The sequence below is a fragment of the Sapajus apella genome, unplaced genomic scaffold (assembly GCF_009761245.1).
Source record: "Sapajus apella isolate SASKATOON/1434 unplaced genomic scaffold, GSC_monkey_1.0 scaffold12, whole genome shotgun sequence".
NCBI classification, from domain to species: Eukaryota; Metazoa; Chordata; class Mammalia; order Primates; family Cebidae; genus Sapajus; species Sapajus apella.
The window spans coordinates 6899485-6911157 of record NW_022436952.1 but is presented as its reverse complement, the minus strand read 5'-3'; the positions used below and the strand labels follow the sequence as shown (position 1 = coordinate 6911157).

At 41.9% G+C, this 11673-nt stretch overlaps 1 pseudogene; it reads left to right on the top strand.

Moving 5' to 3' along the window:
• Window positions 1-10539: 10539 nt before the first annotated feature.
• Window positions 10540-11175, top strand: LOC116552627 (annotated as a pseudogene).
• Window positions 11176-11673: the final 498 nt, after the last annotated feature.

Genomic DNA, 11673 nt, shown 5'->3' with positions numbered 1-11673 from the left:
CTCTGACCAGTTGGACCCAACATCTGGATGTAAGCTGAAAAAAAGAAATGAAAAAAGTGAGCTCATAATCCAGACATTTGGTTTGCATGCCATGAACATCTGGACACCAGAAAATATCTGGTTTGGGAACTATGGTTTTCAATTTCCTTTGAAATTTTGGAAACCTGTGGTCGTGTTGGATTGCCTGAAGACCTTAAACACATCTTTAACCCTTGTACATCGTTAGGGGATCCTTGTGTACACAGCACCATTATCTAGCTGATTCATACTTTTCAAGGCTTCACAGCAAGTAAAGGAAAAATCCAGAGTCCAAGAGATTCAGATCACTGAGTGTGGTTAGAGAAAACGCAACCTCTATTTACATCAGAGGACAAAGAGAAATCTCTAGAGAGCACTCTTCCCCTTCCCTCCCCACCCCCACCACTCAGGATATGTATTGGAACATGCTCTCCTTTGTCCATCAAGCAAATGAAATCCCAGACAGACTTGTGCTTGGATACCATGGCAGCAATGAAGCCGAGCTCGTGACCTTTAATAAGCTCTGCTTTATTGGCCATCCAGTAACCACCTAAAGAGCTGGTCCAGGAAATGAGGCAGGATCCAGGCCACTCTGGGCTCCGTACAGCCTTTTTTTTCCCCAAGAAACTGCTTCTCTTGACTTTGGAGTGGCTTTCCTAGCCCATATCTGACCTGAAGCAGGATGTAATCATTAGTTCCCTTGCCCAAATCTTCAATTCTGCTGTAACAGCATGATTCTTTTCCTCCTCTGGGAGGAGGCCAGGCTGGGCTAGAGATGACCTTGTCTAAATGATCTTGGAAAGTTTGGGCCCAGCAGGAAGATGCTGAGGTCTGACTCTGATGGGCAACATCTTCCTAAATGCCAGTTGAATGGCTCTGTAGATTCTTGCAGCTTCTCAGTTCCCTCTCCTACTAATCCCTCTCAGAATCCTTAGAACAACAGGTGACATTGTTATCATTTTTCTCATTTTTCAGGTAAAGAGACTGAGGCTCAGGGAAGTCACACACAATCAGCCTAGTCATGTAGCTTTTTAGCACTGGAGTCAGGCTCTGACCCCAGGCCCCCGGACTTGAAGCCATGTGCTCTCCATTCTACCCCAAGATGCACAATATCACTGTAGAGACAGGACCAGCCCTCATGAGGCAGGAGTAAATAGCTAAATGTGAGAGCAAAGAGAGAAGGGAGTTGGGGTAGTTATCGGAAGCTTCCATGAAGAGGTGCTACTTGGGCCTCAAAGAAAAAGCAGAATTTGGCTAGAGGAAGGGGAAGGCATTTCAGCCAGTGAATGGTGTGAACAAAAAATGTAGACAGTAATGGGCATGGCCAGTTCATAGCCCAACAGGAGAGTTGGTTGACTAATTATTGGTATTATTTCTTTTAATGCTTGAGTTTTATTTGAAAAGTTCCTTTTTCATAAAATCATCTAAATATTTAACAAATAATTTGGAACTTTTGACAGCATTCTAAATATAAACTTTTAAATATTCCTTCAAAACAGCAATATTCTTTCTAAAAACAAAAATGTGTGGGAAATAGATTTTTCCAAGCCAGAACACAGACTACCTTGCTTGAAATGCTATTTCTTTTTAAATTATTGGTATTCTGATTTCAAATAATAACCAGAAATGGGTGGACCTGAAAAACCCACAGAAGTGCCCCATAGAAAAGAGTTAGGCTTTGGCTACACCTGGAGAGCTCCGACACCCGATTAAAACTGTAACAGACACAGGATCTTTATTTGCCTGTATTTCTCACCTTGCCCCTCACTTCAATACTGGTAGAAGCCGATGCAGCACAGAAAATAAAGGGAAGCTGGGTACAGTAGTCCCAGCTACTCTTGAAGCTGAGGCAGGAGGATTGCTTGAGCACAGGAGTTGAGTCTAGCCTGGGCAACATAGTGAGACTCTAGCTCTAAAAATAAATAAGAAAGAAAGAGATGGGGGAGGAGTAAAGAGTAAGGAGGGGAAATAGTAAAGAAGCTAACCAAGACCCCCAAGACGCCCCCTTTCTACCACAGATACAGGTAGGCTCTGAGATAGGTCCAAGTTTGGGAGGGCAAAAGATTAGATTGGACAAGAGTTCAGAGGATTGATGTTAATATGAACACACACACACACACATTTGTAATTGAAAGTGACTGAAAACACTATGAATCTGCCTGAAATTTCATCTAGAAGAATGAGGCCACAGGCCAGATTGAAAGGGATAGCCGTGAGAAAGAATAAAATTGCTTTCTGCTTGCCCTCTTGTGAGTTTGGCTTGTTTAAAATCAGATACATGGTTTTAAAAACAAGAGTTTCCCTGCACCGAAAAAAAAGAATCAGACACAGAGAATTCCACTCCAGGAATATAGAGGAGCTGTACTTCTCCCTATTCCTCCTCCTAAATACAGCTAAGAACTCTGGACATTGTCTATACATTAGAAGACTAGTAAAGATACAAAGACCACAGGCTGGCTGTGGACCTGGGCTGAGGAACAACATGGTGGGGTATTCTCTTCATTTTCTTACGGTTTCATATATCCCAGGCTTGGAGCAGCAACCCAGAAATGCCAGTGGGTTCAGAAAGAAGAAGAAGAAGAAGAGGAAGAGGAAGAGGAAAATGAAGAAGAAGGAGGAGGAGGCGGCAGCAGCTGAACAAAAGTCTGCTCTCACTAGCCAAAGGACTAGGAAAGGGACAACCCAGCAAGACAGAAAACTTTGAAGACAGTAACTGTTCTGCTCCAGGCAAACACTACAGAAAAAACTGTGGTCCCAGCCACACTAGCAAAGGTTGAGTGAGAAGCCGAGACTTTCACATGCTTGAAGGTAAAGTTGTAACAAGGCCCCCCAGCACCTCTACTGAGTGGTGTAAGAGGAGGCCACTTCTCTGATCACAATGGAATCAAGGACTTTTATCCTTGCAGTCCTGTACCAACATCCCTGGATCCCACCCTCACCTCCCCAGTGTCAACCAGTATCAATGAAGTCTACACGGGAAAGCTACTCTTCATCTTCACCTGAAAGCAATGAGATGCCCTTCTCTCTTTCCACTAGAGTAGAGAATTACAGGGGTGAGTCACCACACCCAGCTTGGGAGGTAAGCTTTCTATATTTCACTTTACCTGGTAAAACCAGTACACTGTATTAAGCTATGTACATACAATGTAATACCTAGATAAGCGACATAAAAAGTTACATGTAGGCCAGGTTTGGTGGCTCATATCTATAATTCCAGCACTTTGAGAGGCTGAGGCAGGCGAACCACTTGAGGTCCGAAGTTCAAGACCAGCCTGGCCAACGTGGTGAAACCCGGTCTCCACTAAAAATACAAAAAAATTAGCTGGACATGGTGTCGGGTGCCTGTTATCCCAGCTACTCGGGAGGCTGAGGCATAAAAATCGCTTGAACCTGGGAAGCAGAGGTTGCAGTGAGCCAAGATCATGCCAATGCACCCCAGCCTGGGAAATAGAACAAGACTCTGTCTCAGAAAGAAAAAAAAAATAAAAAAGTGGGGAAAACAAACATAAAACAAAAAATAAACCAGCAAGGTTATTCCCTAACATATCAAAAATTACACTGAATGTAAATGGTCTAAATGCGATTAAAAGATTGATATCTAATTAAAAGACAGAGATTGATAGAGTGGATTAAAAACATGACCCAACTAGATGTGGTGCATAAGAAAGTCATTGTAAGTGTAGCAATAAAAGTAGGTTGGAAGAACAAAAGATGAAAAAAAGATATGTCTGGGAAACATTAAACAAAAGGAAGCAGGAGTGGCTATGCATATGTATGTGTGTGTGTGTGTATATATATGTGGTGTGTGTGTGTCTATGTATATGTCAGATAAAGTAGGCTTCAGAGCAAAGAAACTTTTCTAGAGACAGAGACATTGTGCAATGATACAAGAGCCCATTTAGCAAGAAAACGAATCATCCTAAATGTGTATGCACCAAACAATAGAGCTGCAATACATATGAAGCCCAAACTGTTAGAACAGAAAGGAAAGATAGAAAACTCTGCAACTGTGCTTAAAAACTTCGATCCCTCTCTCTTAACAATTGATAGGACAGCTAGACAGAAAATCAACAAGGATATAGAAAAGTTCAACAAAACCATCAACCAACAGGATCTAATAAATATTTATAGAACACAGCACCCAACAACAGCAAAATGTTCATTCTTTTCAACCACTCATGTAACACATTTCAAAACAGACCATATCCTGGGCCATAAAACAAACAGATGTAAAACGAACAATACCAAGCGTCTTCTCTGATCACAGTGGAATCTAGAAATCAATAACAAAAAGATAACAGAAAAATTTCCAAATACTTAGAAACTAAATACATTTCTACTTCTTTTTTTTTTTTTTGAGACAGAGTTTCACTCTTGTTGCCCAGGCTGGAGTGCAGTGGTGCGATCTCTGCTCACCGCAACGGCGCAATATCTGCTCACCGCAACCTCCGCCTCCCAGGTTCAAGCAATTCTCCTGCCTCAGTCTCCCAAGTAGCTGGGATTACAGGCATGCACCAGCACACCCAGCTAATTTTGTATTTTTAGAGCAGTGATTTGATCTTGGCTCACTGCAACCTCTGCCTCCTGGGTTCAAGCAATTCTCCTGCCTCAGCCTCCCAGGTAGCTGGGATTACAGGTGCCTGTCAACATACCTCGCTAATTTTTGTATTTTTAGTAGAGATGGGGTTTCTCCATGTTGGTCAGGCTGATCTTGAACTCCCTATCTCAGGTGATCCATCTGGCTTGACCTCCCAAAGTCCTGGGGTTACAGGTGTGAGCCACCCCACCCAGCCAACTAAACATACTTCTAAGAACTCCATGGTCTAAAAAGGGAAATCTCAAGACAAATTATATATGTATAAGTAAAAAATATTTTATATATAATGTATTTTTATATACAATATTTTATATATACAAGTTTATATATAAATATGTATTTTATTACATGTATTACATATATATAATATATACATTTATTTATTTATTTATTCTTTTTTTAGAGATGGGGTCTCGCTCTGTTGCCCAGGCTGGAGTGTAATGGCACTACCACAGCTCACTGCAGCCTCAACCTCCCAAGTAGCTAGGACTACAGGAGCACACTACCATGCCTGGCTGATTTTTGGATTTTTTGTAGAGATGGGGTCTCCCTGTGTTGCCCAGCCTGGCCTCCAACTCCTGGACTCAGGTGACTCACCTGCTTCTGCCTCCCAAAGTGCTGAGATTACAGGTGTGAGCCACTGCACCTGGCCAAGGGAAATTGTAAAATACATTGAAGCAAGTGAAATGAAAATATAAGGTAACAAAATTTGTGGGACACAGATGAATGAAATTTATAGCATTAAATGCACATATTAGAAAAGTAGAGGCCAGGTATGGTGGCTCACACCTGTAATCCTAGTATTTTGGGGGGCCGAAGTGGACAGATCGCTTAAGCCCAGGATTTTGAGACCAGTCTGGGCAACATGGTGAAACTCCATCTCTATAGAAAAAAAACCCAAAGACAAAAATTACCCAGATATTGTGGCATGTCCCTGTGGCCCCAGTTACTCAGGAGGCTGAGGTGGGAGGATCACTTGAGTTGAAGAGATCAAGGCTGCAGTGAGCTGAGATCACAGCACTGCACTCCAGCCTGGTTGACAGAGCGAGATCCTGTCTTAAAAAGAAAGAAAGGAAAAAAGAAAATAAATAAAAAGTAGAAAAGTCTTTCTCAAATCAATGATCTAAGCTCCTACCTCAAGAACCTGGAAAAAAATAAACCCGAAGCAAGCAGAAAGAAGGAAATAATAAGATAAGAGCAGGGCTGGGCATGGTGGCTCACACCTGCAATACCAACGCTCTGGGAGACCAAGGTGGAAGAATTGCTTGAGCTCAGGAGTTTGAGAGCAGCCTGAGCAACATAGCGAGACTCCATTTCTTTTCTTTCTTTTTTTTTTTTTTTAATAGAGGCGGGGTTTCACCATATTGGTCAGACTGGTCTCGAACTCCTGACCTCAAGTGATCCACCCACCTCGGCCTCCCGAAGTGCTGGGATTACAGGCGTGAGCTTCCATTTCTAAAAAACAATTAAAAATTAACCAGTCATGGTGGTACACACCTGTGGTCCCAGCTACTTGGGAAGCTAGGGTGGGAGGATCAATTGAGCCAAGGGGCTGGAAGCTGCAGTGAGCCATGATCATGCCACTGCCCTCCAGCCTGGGTGACAGAGCAAGACCCTGTCTCAAAAAAAAAAAAAAGCAGAAATTCATGAAATTGAAAATCAAAAAAAGAAACAGAAAACTGAAAAGAAAAAGAGAAAAGCAATGAAACAAGGAGCTAATTATTTGAAAAGATCAATAAATCTCTAGCAAGACTGACACATTTTAAAAGAGAAGAGAAATATATTAGCCATGAAACAAGAGATATCATATGGACCCTGTAGGCATCAAAAGGATAATAGGGAAACACTATGGGACTTAATAATAGGGAAATAAAAAGAAATAGAGAAGTGTCTTTGGAGGCCATTAGTCAGTCTCAGTAGGCCTCCAAAGCACTAGGTCCTTATCCCTGGAACCTGTAAATATTACCTTATATGGAAAAAGTCTTTGTAGATACGATTAAGTAAGGATTTTGAGATGAAATTATCCTAGTAGACCTTAAGTGCAATGACAATTGTCTTCATAAGAGAGAGACAGAGGGAGCTGTGGACAAAAGAGAAGGGAATGCAACCATGGAAGCAGAGAATGAAGCAAAGTGGCCACAAGCCAAGGAAAGTTGGTTGCTACCAGAAACTTGAAGAGGCAAGAAATGAATTATTCTGTAGAGCTTCTGGAAGGTGTGTGGTCCTGCCAATGCCTTGATTTGACCATTGATACTGATTTTGAACTTCTGGCCTCCATAACTGTGAGAGAATAAATTTCTGTTGTTTCGAGTTATTGTTTTGTGTTAATTTGTTGCAGCAGCTCCAGGAAATTAATATCTTCCCCCAAATCTCAACACACATAAATTTGGCAACATACATAAAATAATCCAATTCCCCCCAAAACATAAACTACCCCAGCTCATCAAGTATGAGTTTATATGTGTAGAGGGTTTTTTAAAAAGGGTATTAGTTTAAATTAATTTAATTTTAGGGTATTAGTTTAATTTGAATAGCCCTATAATGATTAAGAAAATTGAATTTTTATTACAAATGGAATTTGTAATAAAAGGCATCCTCCCTCCCTCTCAGTATCTCCTGATCCAGATTATTTCACTGGAGAATTCTACCAAACACTCAAAGAAGAATTTAAGTCTTCACAATCTCTTCCAGAGAACAGAAAAGAGAAGATGTTTTCCAATTAATTTTATAAGATGAATATTATCAAAACCAGATGAAGGCAATAGAAGAAAAAGAATACTATAGACCAATATTCTGCATGAATATAGAGGCAAAAATCCTTAACAAAATAGTACCAAATGGATTCCAGCAATACATAAAAAGAATTATACACCATGACAAAGTAAGATTTATTTCAGGGATGCAAGGCTGATTCAATATTCAAAAATTGGTCAATGTAATCCACCATGTTAACAGTATAAGGAGGAAAATCCATATAATCATATCAATGATGCAGAAAAGACATTTGAGAAAATTCAACATCCATTTAATAATTTTTAAAAAACTGTCCTTGAGCAGTGGCTCGTGCCTGTAATCCCAGCACTTTGGGAGGCTGAGGCAGGTGGATCACCTGAGGTCGCGAGTTTGAGACCAGCCTGACCAACATGGAGAAACCCCATCTCTACTAAAAATACAAAATTAGGCCGGGCTCGATGGCTCACGCCTATAATCCCAGCACTTTGGGAGGCCGAGGCGGGTGGATCACGAGGTCAAGAGATCGAGACCATCCTGGTCAACAAGGTGAAACCCTGTCTCTACTAAAAATACAAAAATTAGCTGGGCATGACGGTGCATGCCTGTAGTCCCAGCTACTCAGGAGGCTGAGGCAGGAGAATTGCTTGAACCCAGGAGGCGGAGGTTGCGGTGAGCCGAGATCGCGCCATTGCACTCCAGTCTGGGCAACAACAGCGAAACTCCGTCTCAAAAAAAAAAAAAAAAATACAAAATTAGCTGGGCATGGTGGCACATGCCTGTAATTCCATCTACTAGGGAGGCTGAGGCAGGAGAATTGCTTGAGCCTGGGTGGCGGAGGTTGCAGTGAATGGAGATTGGGTCATTACATTCCAGCCTTGGCAACAAGAGCGAAACTCTGTTTCAACAAAACAAAACATCTCAGAAAAAATAGGAATAGAGGGGAATGTCCTCAACTTAATAAGAAGCACCTATGAAAACCCCATTAACATTATACTTAATGGTGAACGACTGAATGCTTTGCCCCTGATACTGGGAATAAGGCACCACTTTTATTCAACATAGTGTTGGTAGCTCTAGTCCATGGCCATAAGGTAAGAAAAGGCAATAAAAGATTGGCAGTGAAGAGATGAAGAGGCAAAACTCTTCCTACTTGCAAATGACATGATTATATTTACAGAAAATCCCAAGGAGTCTGCAAAACAAACAAGCCTCCTAGAAATAAGTGAATTCAGGAACGTCACAGGGTGCAAGATAAAGAGTAGGCTGGATGTGGCGGCTCATGCCTATAATCCCAGCACTTTGGGAGACTCCATCTCAATACAAAAACTGGCCAGTCATGGTGGCGTGTGCTTGTAATCCCAGCTACTCTGGAGGCTGAGGCAGGGCAATCACTTGAGCCTGGGAGATGAAGGCTGCAGGAGCTATGACTGTGCCACTGTACTTCAGCCTGGGTGACAGAGTGAGACTCTATTTCAAAAAAAAAAAAAAAAAAAAAAAATTTTAGAAAAAAAATAGAAGAAAATCTTCGAGGTCTAGGACTGAGCCAAGAACTCTGAAACTTGACGCCAGAGTACAATCTATAAAAGAAAACTTGATAAGTTGGACATTATCAAAATTTAAAACTTTTGTGAAATAATCTGTAAAGAGACAAAAGATGAGCAACAGAGGAGAAAATATTTGCAAACCACTTATCCAACGAAAGACCAGTAAATAAAATATTAAAGAACTCTAAAAATGCAACAATAAAAACACAAACAATCCAGTTAGAAAATGGACAAAAGACATGACATTTCGCAAAAGTGGATATACAGACGGCAAGTAAGCACATGAAAGGCGTTCATGGCCGGGCGCGGTGGCTCAAGCCTGTAATCCCAGCACTTTGGGAGGCCGAGGCGGGTGGATCACGAGGTCAAGAGATCGAGACCATCCTGGTCAACATGGTGAAACCCCGTCTCTACTAAAAATACAAAAAATTAGCTGGGCATGGTGGCGCGTGCCTGTAGTCCCAGCTACTCAGGAGACTGAGGCAGGAGAATTGCCTGAACCCAGGAGACGGAGGTTGCGGTGAGCCGAGATCGCGCCATTGCACTCCAGCCTGGGTAACAAGAGCTAAACTCCGTCTCAAAAAAAAAAAAAAAAATCCTAGAAAGGCGTTCATTGTCATTAGTCAGTAGGGAAATGTAAAATAAAACCATAACGAGATATGACTACACACCTATCAGAATGCTAATATTTTTAAAAGTGACAACACCAAATGCTGGTGAGGATGTGGAGAAATCAAGTCACTCACACATTGATGATGGAAATGTAAAACGATACAGCCACTCAGGAAACGGTTTGTATGTTTGTTTGTGAGTGTTTTTGAAACAGGGTCTGTGCCACCCAGGCTGGAGTACAGTGGCACAATCACTGCTCACTGCAACCTCTGCCTCCCAGGCTCAAGCGATCCTCCCACCCCAGCCTCCCAAGTAGCATGGGACAACAGGCATGCACCACCATGTGCAGCTAATATTTTGTATGAGATGGGGTTTTGCTGTGTTGCCTAGGCTAGTCTTGGAACTCCTAGGCTCAAACAATCTGCCCACTTTGGCATCCCAAAGTGCTAGGATAATAGGTGTGAGCCATCACGCCCAGCCAGCAGTTTCTTAAAAAAACTAAACATGGAACTACCATATGGACTCTTGGGAATTTATTCCAGAGAAATAAAAATTTATGTTCACAAAAAAACATACATGAGTGTTTATAGCAACTCTATTCATAACAGCCAAAAACTGGAAACAACTCAAATGTCCGTCAATGGCTGAATGATTAAACAAACTGTAATACATCCATACCATGGAATACTACATAGCAATAAAAAGGAATGAACTGCTGACTCGGGCAACAAACTGGATGAATCTCCTGAGAATTGTGCTGAGTGAAGAAAGTCAATCTCAAAGGGTTACATACTGCTTGATTCCATTATATATATAACATTCTTGAAAAAAAATTATAGAAATGGAGGACAAATTAGTAGCTGCCAGGAGTTAAGCAGGGAGCAGGAGGCGGGGCACAATGGCTCACACCTGTAATCCCAGCGCTTTGGGATGCCAAGGTGTGAGGATTGCTTGAGCGCAGGAGTTTGAGATTAGCCTGGGCAACATAGGGAGGCCCAACTCTAAAAATAATCTTTAACGACGTCCACTGCGAGAATGAAGACCATTCTCAGCAATCAGACTGTCAACATTCCAGAAAATGTCCCCTCTGAAGGGGGGCACAATTACTGTGAAGAGCCCCAGAGGAACTCTGCAGGGGGACTTCAATCACATCAGTATAGAACTCAGTTTTCTTGGAAAGTAAAAAAAAGAGGCCCCAGGTTGACAAATGGTGGGGTCACAGAAAGGAGCTGGCTACCTTTTGGACAACTTGCAGTCACGTACAGAATATGATCAAGGGTGTTACACTGGACTTCTGTTACAAGATGAGGTCTGCGTATGCTCACTTCCCCATCAGTGTTGTTGTCCAGGAGAATGAGTCTTCTGTTGAAATCCGAAATTTCTTGGGTGAAAAATGCACCCTCAGGGTTTGGAGGAGGCCAGGTGTTGCTTGTTCAGTATCTCAAGCCCAGAAAGGTGAATTAATCCTTAAGGGAAATGACACTGAGCTTCTTTCAAATTCAGTGGCTTTGATTCAGCAAGCCACAACAGTTAAAAACAAGTATATCAGGAAATTTTTGGATGGCGTCTATGTCTCTGAAAAAGGAACTGTTCAGCAGGCTGATGAAGAAGATCTATGAGTTGTCCAGCTCCAGAAACAAGATCCTGGATGATTCCTAAGACCTATTTGTGATATTTAAATGATATAATAAAAGACCTATTGATTTGGAAATAATAATAATACTTTTAAAAAAAATTAGCTGGGTATGGTGGCATGAGCCTGTGATCCCAGTTATACAGGAGGCTGAGGCAGGAGGATCGCCTGAGCCCAGGAGGTCAAGGCTGCAGTTTGCTGTGATCGCACCATGTGATCACCAGCCTGAGTGACAGAATTATTTCCTGTCTTAAGAAAAAAAAAAAAAAAAAAAAATAGCAGGAAGCAGGAGCAGTAAGGAAATGGAGGAAATGGGGGTACCTATAAAACGGGAACATGAGAGATCCATGGTGATGGAACAGTTCTATATCTTGACATATCAGTGTCAGTATCCCAGTTGTGATATTATGCTGTTAGCCTCGTCTACGGTGAGAATGAAGACCATTCTCAGCAATCAGACTCTCGATGTTCCAGAAAATGTCAACATTACTCTGAAGGGACGCACAGTTACTATGAAGGGCCCCAGAGGAGCCCTG